This window comes from Ambystoma mexicanum, chromosome 10, assembly GCF_040938575.1.
Source record: "Ambystoma mexicanum isolate Mex_15411 chromosome 10, UKY_AmexF1_1, whole genome shotgun sequence".
Classification (NCBI taxonomy): Eukaryota; Metazoa; Chordata; class Amphibia; order Caudata; family Ambystomatidae; genus Ambystoma; species Ambystoma mexicanum.
The window spans coordinates 775,397,692-775,418,929 of record NC_090932.1 but is presented as its reverse complement, the minus strand read 5'-3'; the positions used below and the strand labels follow the sequence as shown (position 1 = coordinate 775,418,929).

The following is a 21,238-nucleotide window of genomic DNA, read 5'->3' as shown; positions in this document are numbered from 1 at the left end:
CAGTCTGAGGCTTACCCTACTCAAGGTGCGAGTGTATTGCCTTCCCTGCATTTCCCATGCAATCAACTGCCTTTGTTGACTCCCATGTCTTGCTTCTCTTCTGTCCTATTACGCCAGCCTTAGTAGAGCAGGGGTGGGGCTCAGCATTCAGAAGGAACAGCATTGGAACAGTTGAAGTCTTTTTTTGTGTTTTTTTGTTGAATGTTTATAGCGATTGGCGCCTACGTGCTGAACAGAATAACCAACGGTCCAGTACGCATAAACAGGTCAAAATAAAACCAACAGATCAGTGGGAGAGAAAGTGGGTTTTGAGGTGGGATTTAAAGGATGAAATAGAACGCAGAGAGAGAGGACGAGAGTTCCAATTCTTTGAAGCCAGGAGAGCAAATGAATGGAAGCGGGATAGGGTGCATGGAGCATGGAGGACAGCTAAGAGAAAAAAGGATTGGGAACGAAGTAAGCGAGCTGTAGAGTACAAAGAGATTGAAGAAGAGAGATATGGAGGAGCAAAGCCGTAGAGGCACTTAAAAGCAATACAAAGGAAGATGAAAGTATGGGATTTTCAAAGGAGAGCCAATGTGGAAAGTGCAGAGTGGATATGATAGAATCATGTCGGGAACATGTGCAAAGTAGACGTATTGATGAATGATAGATTGAGCGAAGGGGAGCAAGGTGAGATGCAGGGCAACCAAGGAGGAGAGAGGAGCAATAGATCAGTTGGGAGAAGATTAGCGAGGAGATAAGGAGTTTAGTAAAGGGAAAAGTAAGGAACCGACAAACTTTTTGGATACTGAATCATCGATAGTGGCAGGAGTGAGAGACAGGGGAGATATGAGCAGAAAAAGGAAGTGAACGACCTGTAGGGAGCATTAAAGATTTAAAGGGTGAGGGTGAAGACTTTGTTAATGAGGATAGGTTTGCTGGTCGTGGCTCGGATTTATGCTGAAATAATGTATTGGAATATAATGGTTTAAAACTTTAATCGAAGGTGTATAAAACTGCTGTACCCAATGTATATAAAGATGCAGTATATTTAATGTAATGTTTGTTTTCTTTTAAATGTGTGATGTCTTGTCGATTTTGTTATTCTATTTGCTCGTATCACACTGAACACTTATCATTGTTGCACTGGCAATGCCAGCAAGTACAGAGTTTGATGACTGATAATGTATACGAGTTATGCAATTTAATTCAGCAAATGATGTTCTTTAGAAAAGAACAGATGTGGGCTCTCTAGTACAAACAAAATCACAGTTAAAACAATTTCTATTTAGAGACTGATTGAGCTGCCAGCTAAGTTGTCCCTAAATTCAGAGTTGGACTATGTTTGTCCATTTTCACATGATATAGTCTGTCCACGTATGGAATGTGCCTATCCTTTGAGTCTTTGTAAGGTCAGCTCAGCTCAACTTCGAGGCCTGTCCCTATGCCTAGGGATCAGTCACTGTTTGACAAAACTAACTTAGGTTATTTGTATCTGCCTAACCAAAGTAATTCAAAATCGCAACACAGTTTGTCAACAGTGTCGGTAGCAAATAATTGTAATGTTGAAAATCGACAAACAGCATACAGTTACAAAACCACATCATTTAGTTGTATTCCTATTTATTCAAACATGAGCAAGCAATACATTTGCTTCGGGGCAGCAGTCCTTCAAAGAACTCAGTGTCAGCACCACCCTTTCCAGTAATACCTTTCAAGTGCAGAATTATAGGAGTTTCTATTAGAGTTCCATGTAAATTATGCGGAGGAGACCAGGCACGTTTACAATGTTTAGTAGTTTTCCACATTTGCATGTCAGAGTGCGAAAGGGGAGTGTAGAAAGGCGGTCTACTCGCTTGTACGCCGCCCTTTTGCACTCGGTGCTGCAAAATGGGTAAACGCTGCCAGCCGTTTTTGTGCAGACTTGGACTCCGCCAGTGCAGGAAAGAAAGAACCAGAAGACAGGCCTTCTCTGTCTATGCCCCAAGACTCTGGAAATTCCTCCCCATCAAAATCAGACTTGCCCCCATGCTTCTGCAATTCAGGAGGGGCTGAAGGCCCTCCTCCTCAAGGAATGTCTCATCCCTAACACCTAGGTCCACACACCCTCCACTACCCACCCAACCTGAGACTGGGGGACCATGCCCTGTTTCATCCCTGGTTGCGTATATATCCCTTGGTTCCATACTGCCCCCATCCCCCATAGTTAGCTCCCCGCTCCCTTGTATATCTGCTTCGTTCACTGTATCCTTGATCCTTTCATATGTTAAGTGATCCGTTGCTTCTGAAGCTAGGACCATTCTCAATAAATGCCATAGTAATATTAATAATAGTACATACTAACAAAACAATGCTGTTACCCAATAACATGGTACTCGCTTCACCGTGTCAGGAAGAAAGGTAGAGAGGACCCTAACAGAACTAGAACATGTATGCAGGTTGCACTAAGATCTCTGTAGATCTACATATTTTTTTTAAATGGCCCCATGGGATGAACCTTGTTAATTGGCCTTCTCTGCCTGGCTCACAGTGGCATTCTCTCTCTCCCCCTCTCTCTCTCTCTCTCTCTCTCTTTCTCTCCCTCTCTCTCTCTCTCTCTCGCTCTCTCTCTCTCTCTCTGTTTAGTGCCTCTTTACTGTACATTGGTCTGGTGCTTGTTAGGTTTGTGCTACATAAATTACATTCATACATAATGCATAGGTGAATGTTTTCTTGTCTGTTGCCGCACAACAGTAATCTGCATGCAAAATAACAGCTGAGTGTAAGATGTCCAAGGTGAATAATGCAGACTAACCAATTCATACGTTTCTCACCCACATATGTTATTCACACTCTTCTTTTGTGTAAAAATGCTAACATATAGTTCTCAAGTTATGTTCTGGAAGTCCTGGAATTGTTAGCATAAGTCATTTTGCATTCCTGTACAGTTTGTAAGGCCATGACTACAAGTGCCATGACATATTCTGATGCAAACGTATCCCATGATGAGGGGAGGACAGTAACGATTTCCATGTGCTAATCTCATTTAGCACATGCAGATCGTTATTGACCTCTCCCCAGCCAATCACAATGTTCAGAGTGCAGTCGATAACTACTGGCATGAGTGCATTCAGCACATTCTGTCTTCAAAAGTAAACAGAGAAACAACAGTGCAATGTCCAGTATAGATTTTGTTCAAGAAGATACTTCCTGTCTGGGAGGAGCTCTTTTGCTGCAACATCCCATTTAACACAACAAAGGGAAAGCTAGAACATGGGAACATGCTTTCTCTTTCTTATAGAGAAATCTTTTACTTTTACATGACACATAATTCATGCTTGTGTTCAGTCCGCTACCAGCATAACCAAGTTTGTAATTTAAATGCTTATATATGGAGACAACCTTATTTAAATATTACTAAATAAAAACACATTCAATTTGCTAATTCACTTTCTCTATATACTTTACCACCCATTAAAGTAGCAGTACTTAACCAAAAAATCTCCAAACATGTATTGCTAACATGTATTGCTATTACCACTATGTGCTAATGGCCTCATAGACCTCGGGAGGGGTCATTATCGCTTGGAATAATGACAGTTTCCCAATGTATGAATTGGATGGTGGGCCATTATCCATTCATAATGCCCCCTCCTTCAGTCTATAAGGATTTAGCTACCCATGCCATGTTTGACACCTCCATCCAGCCCTTGCATTTTAGTCAACAGCAGATTCAATTATGGGACATATAGTTTTGCTGTCTGTGTGTTTTCTGGCCCATACATACCCAAATCCAAAGTTCTGTTGACTAAAAAGCTTGCAAGGCGCACCACTAGAAGAGGTGCCACCACCCCTCCCCCAATGCCCCATAGACCTATGCCCCTATTAGTGATCAGTCATCTTATAACAACCTTTGCCAAGCTGCAGGCGCTTTGAAATGCCTTGACTGGCTGTCAGCGGGTTTAGAACGCAGGCTCACAGCCAATCTCCTTGAGGGGCAGAGGATGGAGAGGCGTGACTGTAAAGCCGCTGTGACATACACGACAATTACAGCTCACAGTGAGGTGTGACTGAGAGAGAAGAAAAGCTACTTTGTCACTCAGACATGCCCCAGTCTCAAGCGAACGCACAAGCCATTCCCAAAAAGAGAACAGTGAGTTTGCAGAGCACAGAAAAGAGGCGGCTGAATGAGGAAGTGTTCTAGGGTTAAGGTTAGGGTAGGACTAAATCTGCTATAGCCATAGGGTGCCACTCTCACGATGCTAACTGACCTCCTACTGTTTTATGAAAATGTAATGGGAGCATTGTGGACGGTTTGTCAATGTATGTCTATTTACTTATAGGTGATTTATAAGGCCCTCCCTTTTAAACACAGACAATTAGTTGCACCACAAACAGAAAGGGGGCAGAGAGCGACAGGAAGCTAAGGGGGAAAAGCACACAGGGTCACTCGGGTGCCCGCAATACCTCAACAAAGGCGAAATGCAGATACAAGCAAGGCAGCAAGACAGACGTTGGTGCAACATGGCAAAACATGAGGTAAGTACAAGAAAGGTAAGTGCGAGCATTTAACATGAGCCGCAGGGGGTAGCCATGCCATGCTCCGGAGCCCCTGTTAGCACCAATGTAGGCACAGGCGGGGCTACACAAGGTAACTCTGAGGAGGATCAGGGATCCGCGCGCAATGGAAAGCCCAGAAGGAAGACCCAGGTGACCCAAGCAGGTGGAGGCAGGAGAGGGGTGATCCTCGGTGTCAAAGAGTTCCTTGAGTTTGCTTTTAACCCCTTCCTGAAGTGAGACTGGTTTGCGTCTTCTCTGATGGGGCTGGGAGCTGGTTCCCGGGCTGAGCCCTGGCAGATGGTGAGCACCTGCCACCTTGCTTTCTTTTCCTGGAGCGCTAGAGTGCAGGCGCCCAAGAGACCTGGCAGTGCAAGATCTTAGAGACCTGCTAAGGTCGTGTTGGCAGACCATTTGCTGTAGATACCTAGTTGCACGCCCTGAGTAGTCCTGGTGGATGATGCACAGGGCTCTAAAGGAGATCTGGGTGTCAACTGAGAGCCAGTACAAGCATTTCGAAGCAGGAGTGATGTAGCCATGAAGTCTAACACGCAGAACAAGCCTGTCCCCCTTAACTTGGATGGCCTGAAGAAGATAGGAAAAGTCTAAATAGTGGCAAATACAGTGGTTCAGCCTTTAGAAGACCAAGGATCTGCCCACCTCCACCATAGCAAGGGAATTAAGGGAAGGCAGAACACGCTTGAGGGGATGAAGTAAAACGTGAGATTGCTTAGACGGTACGACGTTCTTTCATCGTCAGGCATTTCAAAGCCTGCAGTTTAAATGTGTTTCACAATTCATCGAAAAAAATGTTGGGGGGGTGGTAAAGGGCAGATAAGTGGTTGGGGGGGTGGGCTATAGGTAAAAATAGGTGCAACAAAATGTGATGAATTGTCAAACACGTTTAAATTTCAGGCTTTGCAATGCCTGACGATGAAATGACATAGAAACACTTACACATGCAAAAGGATTTGGTGCTCAAAGGAGAGAGAGTTGTCACAGAGAACACTAATAATTCTAGCACAGGGGACGGTTGTAGGTCACCAGGCTCACACCCGCTCTGCAATCATGCAGGCTGGGCGGGCCTTAGTGTGCACCCTACAGCATCCATGCTAGTACCAGCTAGTATGTTAGTACCATGTGACCATAACACAAATCATGGGAGCTACCATGCTCCCAGGGGGGCTGACATACAACAGTGTGGAGCCCAAGGACGAGGTCCAAGGAAAAGGGAAAGATGGCGACTAGGGGAGCCAAAGCAGCTGATTTCTGCCTTGGTCACATTCAGACACAGAGCGTCATTGAGCATCCAGCCATGGACATGCAAGAGGCGGGACACCATCTGGCCAGGAACTGCAGTTTGCCTCAATTCCGAAAGCAATTATAGGATCATCAGCATGAGACGGAAGAGTGGGAGAAAAGGTCACAGAGGAGAGCCAAGGGGAGATGATGGAGCTTTGGGGAACACTAGAGTTGGAGATGGTGGGTAAGGAAAGAAAAGAGCATGACATCACGTGCACCTATGTGCCAATGCTGTCACCTATTCTTCAATAGGTATCCATCCAATGTGCCGATGCTGTCACCTATTCTTCAATAGGTATCCATCCAATGTGCCGATGCTGTCACCTATTCTTCAATAGGTATCCATCCAATCAGCTTCTGAAACATTGATGCCATCAAGAAGACAATGCTATGCTTTATTAACAGACTCAATGAGAGCTGGATAGAAATTCCTTTTCATTCATATGTTTCAAACCGTCTTTGACAGAGCAACAGATACACACTTGTGCATTTTCCACGCTCAATTCAACTGCCCAAGAAAAGACAGGCCCTTTACCCCAAATGTTTAAGACTCACTGATTCAGTTTTGCTAAACCGCCTAAATGTATTCAGAACAGTACGCCACCTCACGTCCCCTCTCAAGGAAGAGTAGGAACAATTGTGGGTTAGAGGGTATGGCCGGGGTAGGGGATTACCACACAAGAGACATCCCACACACTCCTCTTTTCGTCGCTTCCACCAATGACTCTTGGGGCCTTAATGACAGAAGCGTGGCATAATGGCAAAACCCCACTGGAAAACGTTCTATGAATTAGGCCCTAGTCCCTCTCCACCGAGTTGGGCAGGTTGCAGGTGGGGGAGGGGGCACAGAACTAGAAGAAAGTGAAAGAGCAGAGAATCACTGTCCCAATTAATCTATTTCCAATACCACCCATTGTTGCCAAAGCCAAAACTAAAAACGAGATTAATCAACCAGGAGTGTTGCTAGGTCTGGAAAAGGTCAGGGCTATGATTATGTCGGGACTGGCAGGATTCGGGGCTAGCTATAGCCTTTTAGTTGTAATCCCTGAGATTCTATCTGGGGCTAGAACCAAAAGACCCGGGGCTATAGCCCCCTCAGCCCTCCCATCCTCCCCCTCCCCCTGCAACGCTCAATTAACATAGTGCTGAAGGGCGTGCAGAACTTGCTGGGGAGGGCATGGGCCTTCTCGTTTTCCGTTTGCTTTCTACTATTGTTAAGGTCTTAATATTGTTTGGGTTTCAGGTAACTCCATTCTACTGCGAACGCCTCGGGCATCGGGCGAATGCTTCCCGTCCTCGCAGACACACTCCTCGTTGCTCGAGCTTCAGTTCCGGTTCATGTGCCCTGTCACTCACCGTGATCATTTCACAGAAGGATTCAGACATTCTGCGGGGAAAGAGGAGGAGTGTTTTTGTTGATTACCCTGCTGCCTAGGAAACGCAGATGCTGCTGTATTAATCTAGAAGGCCATATCCAGGGGAACGCAAAGCCACGTTCAGGCGGCAGACGCAGGGGGAGCCTTTGCAATGTTCCTAGCATGAAAAGGATCTTCTCAGGGCCGACTTCCATATGCCCGATAAGGGCTGTCATACTTCCCAACAGAATGACATACAGATGGGGTTATTTAAATGTGCAGCGCAATCGCGTGTCAGAAAGGTCTGGATCGCTGATCAGAGGGACACTGTTGCAATACTGATTGCCGGCATCCATCTCATAATTCAGAGGGTGAGTTCGAAAAATCACATATATTATTGGCAAAGGTGCGCTTTGTGCGGGTGCATTTTTTCCCAGCCTCGATCGATGGATTTATAAATGACTCCTGTTTTAAATGAATGCTGCCATCAAGGAAGAGACAAAGCTTCGGGAAGTGGCAGCGCTCCAACCTCTCTTTGTGCAAGAAGAAGGGGGTTGTGTGGGGGCCTCAATGCTGTTGCATGCACTGGTTTGTGTGCAAGCGCTGAAGTGCGCGCTTTTCCAATATGATGGCAGAGAGAGAGTGCATTAAATTAACAATATCTTTCCGCTAATCTACACAGTGCAAAATTAGGTTTACCTAGCTTTGACTTGCTCTCCCAACCCCTACCGCTGCTAGAAGCCACAGCACTCTGCCCAAACTGTCTAGGCGCTTTCCATAGTTTCACAACTGAACCAATCGCACTTGTTATATTTTCAAAGCAAAGGCGAGAACCCTGTATCGCTCCACTAGGAATTGCCTTGTGACCTGGCTGTTTCCATTGAAATGTCTGCAACAGCGGGATTAACCGGCTGAGTTGTCTCAGAGGTATTTTAAAGATTGATTTCCGGAGAATGCCATGGACTCCGTAACCTCGCTGCTAACGTTATGGGTGTTCGAGCTGGGAAGAGGGGACAGTAATTGCTATCGTTTGGCCGATCACCAAGCGTGCAGTGAAGCAGGCGGCCTGGGAGCACGTGCCTTTCACTGGGACCACCCAGATCATTCCGTATGGATCCGTTCTTGGCATTATTTCCGGGGCCACCTTCATGCAGTGGAAAAAGACGGTTAATGGTACAATGCACATCCCTCATTAGAAACGAAATGCTCGCAGGTGTGCCCTTTCCAAAATGTCATTACTAAGGACACAGACCAGTCGGTGTCTACCTTGCAAGAATAACCTCCGAACATGAGGATCATTGTATCGCACTTGTCTCCAGCACACAGAAATGAAACCATTTGTGCTTTGGTGAACTTTTCTATGCACATGTATATAATGTGAAAATCTTTGACGGAAACGTCAGCACTTATAGAATGTAGGTTTTGCAACTATTGCAAGATATCTCCCATTGGCATCTTAGTAGATTCTTACATCGTTGTGAACAATGCAGTGCACATTTATTTTATCCGGTGATAAACATCTTAAGTGCCCAGGACGAGTATACTCGCGCTTTTTGCATACACTTGCATAATAGCCTGGCAGTAGGTATTTCGTCATACAGTTTGAAAGAGCTATTGGAGAAATGCCATTGCTTTGGGTAAATGCTGTTATGCAAGCCCAGCTACACCTTTGAGTATTGCGATGTTTGGTTAGCTCAGTGAGTTAACGTTCTGCTGCTGAGATCCGAGTGCAACACTGAGGAACACAGGTTGCCATTCTAGAAAGTTCAAATCAATCTTTGACCTTTTTAGTGTTGATAAACTGAAAGCCGCTTAGTTGTGGAATATTAACACTGCTGATCACTGTTGATCACGTGAGATGGCACAACTGTGATAGCAAACATTATATAAAAAAAAAGCAAGTGCGGTCTGTAAAGAATCTTGTGTAAGATCACCAGACTCAAATTATTTTTATGAGAGTTGGTTATAATGTTTTGCTACGAATGAAATCGGGACTATTGGGAACCAGTTGCCAGGCAAATAATTTGGGTGTAGATTTTGTACAGCTCCAGGAGTTGTGGAAAACCTAAGTATGTGCTGTTATTCTTCCCAGGATTGCTATCATTGCGGCTAGCTCATTTTGGTAATTGCATTAATTCACCTGCATGGGTAGATGTGGAACATGTATGGTTACAGATGTTCAGTGGTAAGACTGTTTCTATGATTTTTTTTATCGTGAGATTTTTTAAATTATGTGTATTATTTAAAAAAATTGAGGGGCTGATATTTTTACATGTATGAGTATTGATATTAATATACTTTGTTTCTTTTTCTTTCCTTTTTAGCTCTTTGGGCGATAATCAGATGAAATGAATAGTGTAAATGTATTGGTTTACATGAATTTGATGCTAAATGTATACGTGTGTTCTTTTATTTTGTACAGGTTTAAAGTCTGTTTTGTTTAAACCAAATACAATAAAGAATTGAATTGAAAATTGAAAATAAAAAAGCACGTTATTATTATTCAACTATTTCCATGAACTCCTAGCGCCCTCCCCTGCCCCACCAACCTCTCCCCACCCCGCCATCGTGCCTCCTGCTCCCAAATTCGCTTTTGGGTCAAGGTAGTTATCTCCTTGAACGGGCCCAACTACCAACACTCCTCTCTTCCCTCACTCCCCCTTGTTAAGATGGATTTCTGAACTCTGTCCAGAAGGGGCAGAGGTTCAGAAGGCCAGCCTAGTTTCTTGGAACAGGGTAACCTCTGGACAAGCCAGACCAATCAAGGCAGCGATCGCGGCGGTCAAGACTAGGTCTCAAGAGGGGTGAGGGTGACTGAAAGCCCGCAATGAGCACACAAAGAAAGGACACTTACAAATTACTCCAAGCAGGTGTTATATTAAAAATATAAACACATTTATTACAAGGCCTTTGTAACATTGACCGTAGCAAGAAATCACAATAAAACTCAGGTAAACCAACACATCACAATCAAATACAATATATATACAATTACCAACGAGTCTAAGGAGTTAGACGCACGAAATGTGCAGACCACCTAGATGGGGAGGAAAACAGGCAGTGCGAATAATACCCAGTCTGCCTTCAGAGGCACCTAACTAGAAGGAAGTCCGAGCCCTACGAAGAGTGGAGCCTTGTGCTCAAAAGTACCTGCACACGCGGGTGCCAACGGGCAAAGGGGAGTCTCCTCGAGGGAATCAGGCAGTTCAGTTCGGTGAACAAATGAAGATGAACAGAGCTCCGCGACTCAAGCGCAGCCTCCACTGTGGGCAGAAGCAGAGCGCGAGTACGGAAAGGCGTGCTGTTTGACACAGTGGGGAAAAGCTATGGGCTACTGCAGGAGGGCGACCAGTTCCTAGCGATGCTACTCACTGGTCCCCGATGCAGGCAGACCCAGGCTTCTCTGCGTCAGTTTCAGTGCTGGCAGGGTCAGATACGAGCAGGGGACGTCTTGGCATCGTGTAGATTCCGCAGCAGCGGAAGTTAGAGTTGAGGATGTTCCAAACGCAGTGAACCCACACAGATTGTTACCACAGTAGGGCAACGGAGCGGCTGTGTGTATTTCAGCCCAATGTACACTTCTCACTTCAGACCTGGGAATGCCAAGTGTACGAATCGTGTGACAGTGGCAAGGACTCGTAATACAGCAGCAACCTGACGGCGGTTACAGAGCAAGACTCCTGGGTAGGCTGGTCAGTCCACTGGATGGCCCAGAGACACTTCCGAAGGCTTACGTGCAGGAGATGGTGAAGATGCCGAGAATAGTTGTTCCCACTATTCCAAAGGGTCGAAGTACCAGTACAGGCCTTCACGTTCGATCAGAGGTAGAAAGGGTTTCACAAGGCGACAGCAGTGCAGAGGAGCAATCCTTCAGCGGGTCACCAGCGATTCCTCGGTTAAGCCTCGTAGTTGCAGGATACTTGGCTCCTGTATTCCTTTGTTCGTGAGAACTCAGGAGATCGACATGGTAGTGGTGTTTCCAGCCTCCTCTTATCCACGGTTCCTTTCGCGCCAAAACGGAGGGGACCCAATGGGAGATCTGCTCACAAAACACTCACACCATACGTGGACCTATCACGGACCACGGTGGTCCCAGGCATTCACGACACACTAGACTCTCTGGCACCCAGGATGTGTATTGGGACCAGACATCCCAGCCCACATCCTGGAGGCACACACAAGGCCTGTAGAAGCCCACGAAAGCATCTGTGTTTCACGGGAAAGTACATGCCCAAATAAGGAAGGCCCCGGGTCGGCTCGACCTGGGGAAGATCAAGGGGGCAAGACGGTCAGCGGGCAGGACAAAGAACCTCATGGTCTGGCCATTTTGGATGCCAGGCCACCATTTTGGGCTAAGCGCGAAAAACGCGCTTAAACAGCCAAAAGGAGCTCAAAACACAAAGAAACGATCGCTGCCACCAGTCCTGTCCGTGATTCACTTGCACCGTTCGTTAACAATCCAAAGAGAGTGTCTAGAGCCTGTAGAAGACTAGAGACCCAAGAGAGCAGTAACTTAGCTTACAGTGCCCTCTTGTGCCATGTTGCGCGAAAGCTGCAACATGATAAAAGAACTACGGAAAACAACGTTTCCCGGTACTGACTGTCTTAAGGGCATGTCAGTTTCCCCATAAGAATGGAGCGAAAGCCCAGAGGAGTGCGGCAGAAGGCTGCACTTCTCTGGCAAAGTCTAGATCATGGTGAAAACAACAGCAAAAAGTTTAGGGGTTGCCACATGGAAGGAAAATTACCCACAATTAAGAAATCTTTCCTAACACTCGCCACTCCCAGACTATGGACAGGGGGAACTAATCCACCCCTGGATGAGTCTCTTGTTCAGGTCGCTTAAACATTCTGGACAACCCATCAGCATTGATATGTTGGACACCTGGCCTAGGCTCTATAGTGAAGTCAAAGCCTTGTAGACTTATGGACCACCTAAGCAACTTTGGATTCTCTCCCTTCATGTTCATTAGCCACTTTAAGGGCTTATGGTCAGTTTGCACAGTGAAGTGGGTCCCATAGAGGTAGGGCCTCAGCTTCCATAGGGCCCACACAACAGAGAAACATTCTTTCTCCACGGTGGACCATCTGAGCTCTCTGTCCTTAAGCTGGCGACTAATAAAACCAATAGGGTGTTCCTTACCCTTCTCATCTACTTGCGATAGTACAGCTCCTATCCCAGTGTCAGAGGCGTCCGTCTGCACAATAAAAGGTCTTTGATAATCAAGGGCCCTGAGGACAGGGGCCTGGCACAAGGAGTCTTTTAAGCCATTGAAGGCCTTCTCACACTCGTCGGTCCAAGTTACCTTCTTGGGTTTCTTCGGAGTGGTGAGGGCAGTCAGAGGGGCAGCTATGGTGCCATAGTCTGCCATGAAGTTGCGGTAATACCCCGTGAGTCCTAAGAAGGCTCTCGCTTGGGTCTGTGTAGTGGGGGTAGGCCAGTCTTGTACTGTTTGTACTTTACTGGGAAGAGGCTGTATCCTCCCTCCACCTACTTCATGTCCAAGGTAAACCACTGAGCCTTGTCCAATCTGGCATTTACTAGCCTTTATGGTCAAGTGTGCTTTCTGAAGAGCCTGGAGCACAATCCCGAGGTGTTTCACATGGTCTTCCCAGGTGGCACTGAAAACTGCTATATCATCCAGATATGCAAGACAGAATTCGTCCAACCTATTCAACACATGATTCACAAGCCTCTGGAAAGTGGCAGGTGCATTCTTCAACCCGAACGGCATTACCCTGAATTGGTAAAGGCCATCTGGAGTAGAAAACACTGTCTTCTCTTGGCATGTTCTGCTAAAGCTATTTGCCAATAGCCAGCAGTGAGATCAAACGTGCTGAGGTACTTGGAGGCACCCAAGGTATCCACCAGCTCATCTGTTCGAGGCAAGGGGTGTGCATTTGTCTTGGTGACAGCATTCAGAGCCCTCTAATCCATGCAGAACCTCAATTCAGAAGTGCCTACCTTTGGAACCAAAACCACAGGGCTGGACCAAGGACTACTAGAGGGTTCAATCACCCCAAGGTCTAACATCTTGTTGACCTCGGTCTTAATGCAAGACCGTACTTTGTTTGACTTCCTGTATCCCCTACTTTTGGTAGGTACACTGTCTCCTGTGTCTATGTTATGTTTGCACCAAGGTGTCAAACCAGGCGACTGTGAAAACAGGGGGGAAAACTGCCTAAGCAAACTTTTCACCTCAGCCTGCTGATCAGAAGTCAGGTGAGGGGCCACTCGGACACCCTTAAAGGAGCTATCTGAAGGACCGCTTTGGAACAGGTCGGGGAGAGGTTCAGACTCCTCTTCCTCAACATCTGAAGCCAGTAGCAGTTCTGCGATTTCGACTCTTGGGACGAAAGCCTTCAGCCTATTTACGTGGAACACTTTTGGAGCCTGTCCAGGCCTTCCAAGGTCCACTAAATAGTTAACCTCACCCAGGGGCTCCACCACTGTGTAAGGGCCTGACAATTTGTCCTGTAAACTTCGAGGCCTTATGGGATTCATGATCAGGACTTGCTGACCAGGTGTAAAGTTGATGAGGGAAGCTTTCTGGTCGTACCAATGTTTCACCAGCGCTTGTCCTGTCTTCAATTTATCACTAGCCAAGCCCATCAGAAGTACCATCCATTTTCTGAGCCCCAGGACATAATCTACTACGTTGGTAGTAACAGGGGGAGTGGGCATCTCCCATCCCTCTTTGACTATGGCTAAGGGTCCCCGCACAGGATGACCAAACAGAAGTTCGAAGGGGCTGAAGCCAACACCCTCCTGTGGTACCTCTCGGTAGGCAAACAGTAAGCATGGTAAAAGAAGAACTCATTTTCTTCTCTGAGGTTCTTCCAGAGCCCCAATCATGCTCTTTAACGTTCTGTTGAAACGTTCCACCAGACCATTGGTCTGTAGGTGGTATCCAGAAGAGCACTTGTAGGTGACCCCACATTCTTTCCACATAGCCGGCATATACTTTGACATAAAGTTGCTGCCTTTGTCAGACACAACTTCTTTAAGGAAGCCAACCCTAGTGAAGATGCCAAGTAACGCTTTTGCAACTGACTTGGCAGTTGCAGTTTTCAATGGGATAGCCTCAGGATATCTGGTAGCATAGTCGACTAGTACCAAGATAAACCTATTGCCTGAGGATGTCTGCGGGTCAAGGGGACCAACAATGTCGATCCCTACCCTTTCGAATGGTATTCCCACAACTGGGAGTGGTACCAATGGAGCTTGGATTGTTGAGCCACTCTTACCAGATAACTGGCAGGAGGCACAACTCCTGCAGTGACTTTCTACTTGCACCCCCATCTTGGGCCAGTAGAAGTGCATGAATAACCTTTGCTTGGTCCTCTTAATACCAAGGTGACCAGCAAGGGGCACTTCATGTGCCAGCTGCAGGAGGAAGGGTCTTACAGCAAGGGGAACCACCAACCTCCTATGGTCTCCTTCTGTAGACTCTGTGGGCTCACTATACAAGAGTCCACCTTCCCAATAAATCCAATGCGTCCCAGGAGCTTCACCCTCAAGCTGGGAGCAGGCCTGTCTCCTTAGGCCTTCCAGAGATGGGCACTCACGTTGGCCTTTACTGAATTCTTCCCTGTCAGGACCACCTTCTACTAAGAAGTCTTTTAGTTCCGGATGGTCGTTGGGGTCAAATACTTCAGGCATTGCCACCTCCTCGTCAGGCCCGGCGATTGACCAACTTCCACCACCGCAGTGGTAGGCGAGTTCGGGGGAATGTTCTCTTTCCCTCGTCTTGACTTTCTTACTCCTTTCGCGTTGGGTTTTCCCTTCGGCTGGGGCGGCGTATTGGTCTTGGCCAATGCTGCCCGTGTTTGAGACCGTGTGCAGGGTCTGTCGGCCGTGTCTCCTACGAGCCCTAAAGCCCTGAGATCGTTGCCTAACAAGACCTTTCCTGGGACGTTTCTCTGAATGCTCACTGGAATCCTGACTGCTGTACCATTTAAAGTAAGATTTACAGGTATTACTGGAAACATGCGAGGTGGGCCGTCAGCCTACTGAGTGGGCATCAGAGTAGCTCTGGCAACTTCCTCTGAGTCTACCAAGGTAGAATCCACTACAGTTCGACTGCACCCACTATCCCAAAGAGATGGAGTATCTACTCCATTGATCAGCACACTGTCTTTAAAGTAGTGCTTGGTATTATCTGCAATCCTAGCATAAGTCTCTGCGACTTTACGCTCCCAGGAACCCAGGGAAACTAATACTACCTCAGCTTCTATCCCACTGGGGAAGGAGTCTGAGGAGAAGGATGCTCCTGTAATCTCTTCTTCCTCGTTGGAGGAGAAGGCCAGATTAGCGGAGTGGACCCCCAAAGGTTTAACCTTACACCGGGGATCCCCCTTCACGTGGTCAGTTGCTCCACAAGCAAAACAAGATCCATTGGGTCTGTTTACATAGGGAGGCTTATTGTAACCAGAGTTCTGTTTCGGAGGCTGACCTCCACTACCCTGTGAGTTCTCTTGTGTCTTACCCTTATTTTTCTTTTTGTGGCCCTTTTGAGAAGAAGATTTATCAGATTCCCCACCCTCCTTATCTTTGGAATTTTTTCCCTTCCTCCTGCTTACCAGGATGAGTTTTGTCCTTATGGGACACTCGATGTGACACCCATAAATCTGCGGCAATGGCAAGCTTCTTAGGATCTATCTCCTTCGAATCGGCCAAATGCTGCTTAAGCTCCGGGGAAGAAGATGCAAATTTATGTTCCAGCATGACAAGACTTATCATGCCTTCAAAGGTAGAGACCTTATAACCTTCGACCCAGCCAGTCAAGTTTTTTAAGGATTCGGTTACATAAGATACCCAAGTACCACCTTCTTTTTTCTTATACTCTTGGAATCGTTTTAAATATTGGGCAGGAGTCTTTCCAAACTTTAAAATGAGAGTTTGCTTTAACATTGCAATTTCGCTCGCTCAGCCTTCGACATTTCCATAATGGCACTACAGCCAGAATGGGTCAGTCTGCTGAGTAACCAGGCAATCTTATCAGCATTGTCAACTTGTTGAACTTCACATGCATATTCAAACGTATTCAGCCAGTCCATAATGTCATTCTTTTCCTCATACCTACTGAGCAGATCTTTTGGAAACCGTGGATGAGAGGAGGCCCCAGACCCATGTCCAGGATCCTTGGATCCATTTGCAACCTGAAGCTTGGCCAGTTCCAACTGGTGATCCCTGTCTTTCTGTTTTTCGGCCTGTTCGATTTTTAGTTTGGTCATGTTGAAATCAAGCTCCTTCTGCCTAAACAGCAGTTGTTGCTTCTTGAATTCAAGCATGGCCTCCCCATCAACACTGGCAGAGGAAACATTAGACATCTCATCCTCCCTGTCCTCGTGGTCGCGGTCGACCAGTGCAGCGGCAGAACCGTCGGTTCTACCAGTGAGAGCAGCCCCACCTCCTTCCGCACTGTCCTCAGAAGTTATAGCGTCAAGCTGCGCTTCTTGCCACTCCACGATTCTTTGGATCATATCCAATTTGGTGCCTTGAGAGGAGACACCTCTCTCCGCACACATCTTTTTCAATGCTTCGGATTTAGAAGCATTTAAAGTTAACAAGGTATTTGTTTCCATACTGTTAGATAGGACTATGGCCTTTTTAAAGTTATACTACAATAATTCACTACGTGCCCTGGTAGGAATAACTTGAAATGCCTTCACTCGTGCGCAACACTGGATACCTTCAGTCGTATCCCACCGCTGTACACCAATTTGTTAACATGGATTTCTGAACTCTGTCCAGAAGGGGCAGAGGTTCAGAAGGCCAGCCTAGTTTCTTGGAACAGGGTAACCTCTGGACAAGCCAGACCAATCAAGGCAGCGATCGCGGCGGTCAAGACTAGCTCTCAAGAGGGGTGAGGGTGACTGAAAGCCCGCAATGAGCACACAAAGAAAGGACACTTACAAATTACTCCAAGCAGGTGTTATATTAAAAATATAAACACATTTATTACAAGGCCTTTGTAACATTGACCGTAGCAAGAAATCACAATAAAACTCAGGTAAACCAACACATCACAATCAAATACAATATATATACAATTACCAACGAGTCTAAGGAGTTAGACGCACGAAATGTGCAGACCACCTAGATGGGGAGGAAAACAGGCAGTGCGAATAATACCCAGTCTGCCTTCAGAGGCACCTAACTAGAAGGAAGTCCGAGCCCTACGAAGAGTGGAGCCTTGTGCTCAAAAGTACCTGCACACGCGGGTGCCAACGGGCAAAGGGGAGTCTCCTCGAGGGAATCAGGCAGTTCAGTTCGGTGAACAAATGAAGATGAACAGAGCTCCGCGACTCAAGCGCAGCCTCCACTGTGGGCAGAAGCAGAGCGCGAGTACGGAAAGGCGTGCTGTTTGACACAGTGGGGAAAAGCTATGGGCTACTGCAGGAGGGCGACCAGTTCCTAGCGATGCTACTCACTGGTCCCCGATGCAGGCAGACCCAGGCTTCTCTGCGTCAGTTTCAGTGCTGGCAGGGTCAGATACGAGCAGGGGACGTCTTGGCATCGTGTAGATTCCGCAGCAGCGGAAGTTAGAGTTGAGGATGTCCCAAACGCAGTGAACCCACACAGATTGTTACCACAGTAGGGCAACGGAGCGGCTGTGTGTATTTCAGCCCAATGTACACTTCTCACTTCAGACCTGGGAATGCCAAGTGTACGAATCGTGTGACAGTGGCAAGGACTCGTAATACAGCAGCAACCTGACGGCGGTTACAGAGCAAGACTCCTGGGTAGGCTGGTCAGTCCACTGGATGGCCCAGAGACACTTCCGAAGGCTTACGTGCAGGAGATGGTGAAGATGCCGAGAATAGTTGTTCCCACTATTCCAAAGGGTCGAAGTACCAGTACAGGCCTTCACGTTCGATCAGAGGTAGAAAGGGTTTCACAAGGCGACAGCAGTGCAGAGGAGCAATCCTTCAGCGGGTCACCAGCGATTCCTCGGTTAAGCCTCGTAGTTGCAGGATACTTGGCTCCTGTATTCCTTTGTTCGTGAGAACTCAGGAGATCGACATGGTAGTGGTGTTTCCAGCCTCCTTTTATCCACGGTTCCTTTCGCGCCAAAACGGAGGGGACCCAATGGGAGATCTGCTCACAAAACACTCACACCATACGTGGACCTATCACGGACCACGGTGGTCCCAGGCATTCACGACACACTAGACTCTCTGGCACCCAGGATGTGTATTGGGACCAGACATCCCAGCCCACATCCTGGAGGCACACACAAGGCCTGTAGAAGCCCACGAAAGCATCTGTGTTTCACGGGAAAGTACATGCCCAAATAAGGAAGGCCCCGGGTCGGCTCGACCTGGGGAAGATCAAGGGGGCAAGACGGTCAGCGGGCAGGACAAAGAACCTCATGGTCTGGCCATTTTGGATGCCAGGCCACCATTTTGGGCTAAGCGCGAAAAACGCGCTTAAACAGCCAAAAGGAGCTCAAAACACAAAGAAACGATCGCTGCCACCAGTCCTGTCCGTGATTCACTTGCACCGTTCGTTAACAATCCAAAGAGAGTGTCTAGAGCCTGTAGAAGACTAGAGACCCAAGAGAGCAGTAACTTGGCTTACAGTGCCCTCTTGTGCCATGTTGCGCGAAAGCTGCAACATGATAAAAGAACTACGGAAAACAACGTTTCCCGGTACTGACTGTCTTAAGGGCATGTCAGTTTCCCCATAAGAATGGAGCGAAAGCCCAGAGGAGTGCGGCAGAAGGCTGCACTTCTCTGGCAAAGTCTAGATCATGGTGAAAACAACAGCAAAAAGTTTAGAGGTTGCCACATGGAAGGAAAATTACCCACAATTAAGAAATCTTTCCTAACACTCGCCACTCCCAGACTATGGACAGGGGGAACTAATCCACCCCTGGATGAGTCTCTTGTTCAGGTCGCTTAAACATTCTGGACAACCCATCAGCATTGATATGTTGGACACCTGGCCTAGGCTCTATAGTGAAGTCAAAGCCTTGTAGACTTATGGACCACCTAAGCAACTTTGGATTCTCTCCCTTCATGTTCATTAGCCACTTTAAGGGCTTATGGTCAGTTTGCACAGTGAAGTGGGTCCCATAGAGGTAGGGCCTCAGCTTCCATAGGGCCCACACAACAGAGAAACATTCTTTCTCCACGGTGGACCATCTGAGCTCTCTGTCCTTAAGCTGGCGACTAATAAAACCAATAGGGTGTTCCTTACCCTTCTCATCTACTTGCGATAGTACAGCTCCTATCCCAGTGTCAGAGGCATCCGTCTGCACAATAAAAGGTCTTTGATAATCAAGGGCCCTGAGGACAGGGGCCTGGCACAAGGAGTCTTTTAAGCCATTGAAGGCCTTCTCACACTCGTCGGTCCAAGTTACCTTCTTGGGTTTCTTCGGAGTGGTGAGGGCAGTCAGAGGGGCAGCTATGGTGCCATAGTCTGCCATGAAGTTGCGGTAATACCCCGTGAGTCCTAAGAAGGCTCTCGCTTGGGTCTGTGTAGTGGGGGTAGGCCAGTCTTGTACTGTTTGTACTTTACTGGGAAGAGGCTGTATCCTCCCTCCACCTACTTCATGTCCAAGGTAAACCACTGAGCCTTGTCCAATCTGGCATTTACTAGCCTTTATGGTCAAGTGTGCTTTCTGAAGAGCCTGGAGCACAATCCCGAGGTGTTTCACATGGTCTTCCCAGGTGGCACTGAAAACTGCTATATCATCCAGATATGCAAGACAGAATTCGTCCAACCTATTCAACACATGATTCACAAGCCTCTGGAAAGTGGCAGGTGCATTCTTCAACCCGAACGGAATTACCCTGAATTGGTAAAGGCCATCTGGAGTAGAAAACACTGTCTTCTCTTGGCATGTTCTGCTAAAGCTATTTGCCAATAGCCAGCAGTGAGATCAAACGTGCTGAGGTACTTGGAGGCACCCAAGGTATCCACCAGCTCATCTGTTCGAGGCAAGGGGTGTGCATTTGTCTTGGTGACAGCATTCAGAGCCCTCTAATCCATGCAGAACCTCAATTCAGAAGTGCCTACCTTTGGAACCAAAACCACAGGGCTGGACCAAGGACTACTAGAGGGTTCAATCACCCCAAGGTCTAACATCTTGTTGACCTCGGTCTTAATGCAAGACCGTACTTTGTTTGACTTCCTGTATCCCCTACTTTTGGTAGGTACACTGTCTCCTGTGTCTATGTTATGTTTGCACCAAGGTGTCAAACCAGGCGACTGTGAAAACAGGGGGGAAAACTGCCTAAGCAAACTTTTCACCTCAGCCTGCTGATCAGAAGTCAGGTGAGGGGCCACTCGGACACCCTTAAAGGAGCTATCTGAAGGACCGCTTTGGAACAGGTCGGGGAGAGGTTCAGACTCCTCTTCCTCAACATCTGAAGCCAGTAGCAGTTCTGCGATTTCGACTCTTGGGACGAAAGCCTTCAGCCTATTTACGTGGAACACTTTTGGAGCCTGTCCAGGCCTTCCAAGGTCCACTAAATAGTTAACCTCACCCAGGGGCTCCACCACTGTGTAAGGGCCTGACAATTTGTCCTGTAAACTTCGAGGCCTTATGGGATTCATGATCAGGACTTGCTGACCAGGTGTAAAGTTGATGAGGGAAGCTTTCTGGTCGTACCAATGTTTCACCAGCGCTTGTCCTGTCTTCAATTTATCACTAGCCAAGCCCATCAGAAGTACCATCCGTTTTCTGAGCCCCAGGACATAATCTACTACGTTGGTAGTAACAGGGGGAGTGGGCATCTCCCATCCCTCTTTGACTATGGCTAAGGGTCCCCGCACAGGATGACCAAACAGAAGTTCGAAGGGGCTGAAGCCAACACCCTCCTGTGGTACCTCTCGGTAGGCAAACAGTAAGCATGGTAAAAGAAGAACTCATTTTCTTCTCTGAGGTTCTTCCAGAGCCCCAATCATGCTCTTTAACGTTCTGTTGAAACGTTCCACCAGACCATTGGTCTGTAGGTGGTATCCAGAAGAGCACTTGTAGGTGACCCCACATTCTTTCCACATAGCCGGCATATACTTTGACATAAAGTTGCTGCCTTTGTCAGACACA

At 47.3% G+C, this 21,238-nt stretch overlaps 1 protein-coding gene and 1 long non-coding RNA gene across 3 annotated transcripts in view; one reads left to right on the top strand and one right to left on the bottom strand.

Moving 5' to 3' along the window:
• Positions 1–21,238, bottom strand: part of KCNAB1 (potassium voltage-gated channel subfamily A regulatory beta subunit 1) — a 1,977,401-nt gene that overhangs the window by 1,221,832 nt on the left and 734,331 nt on the right. The window lies entirely within an intron of this gene.
• Positions 7,102–21,238, top strand: part of LOC138493230 (uncharacterized) — a 33,854-nt gene continuing 19,717 nt past the window's right edge. Inside the window, exon 1 of the long non-coding RNA XR_011276317.1 lies at positions 7,102–7,546. This is a non-coding gene — a long non-coding RNA (uncharacterized lncRNA). The remainder of the gene's footprint in view (positions 7,547–21,238) is intronic.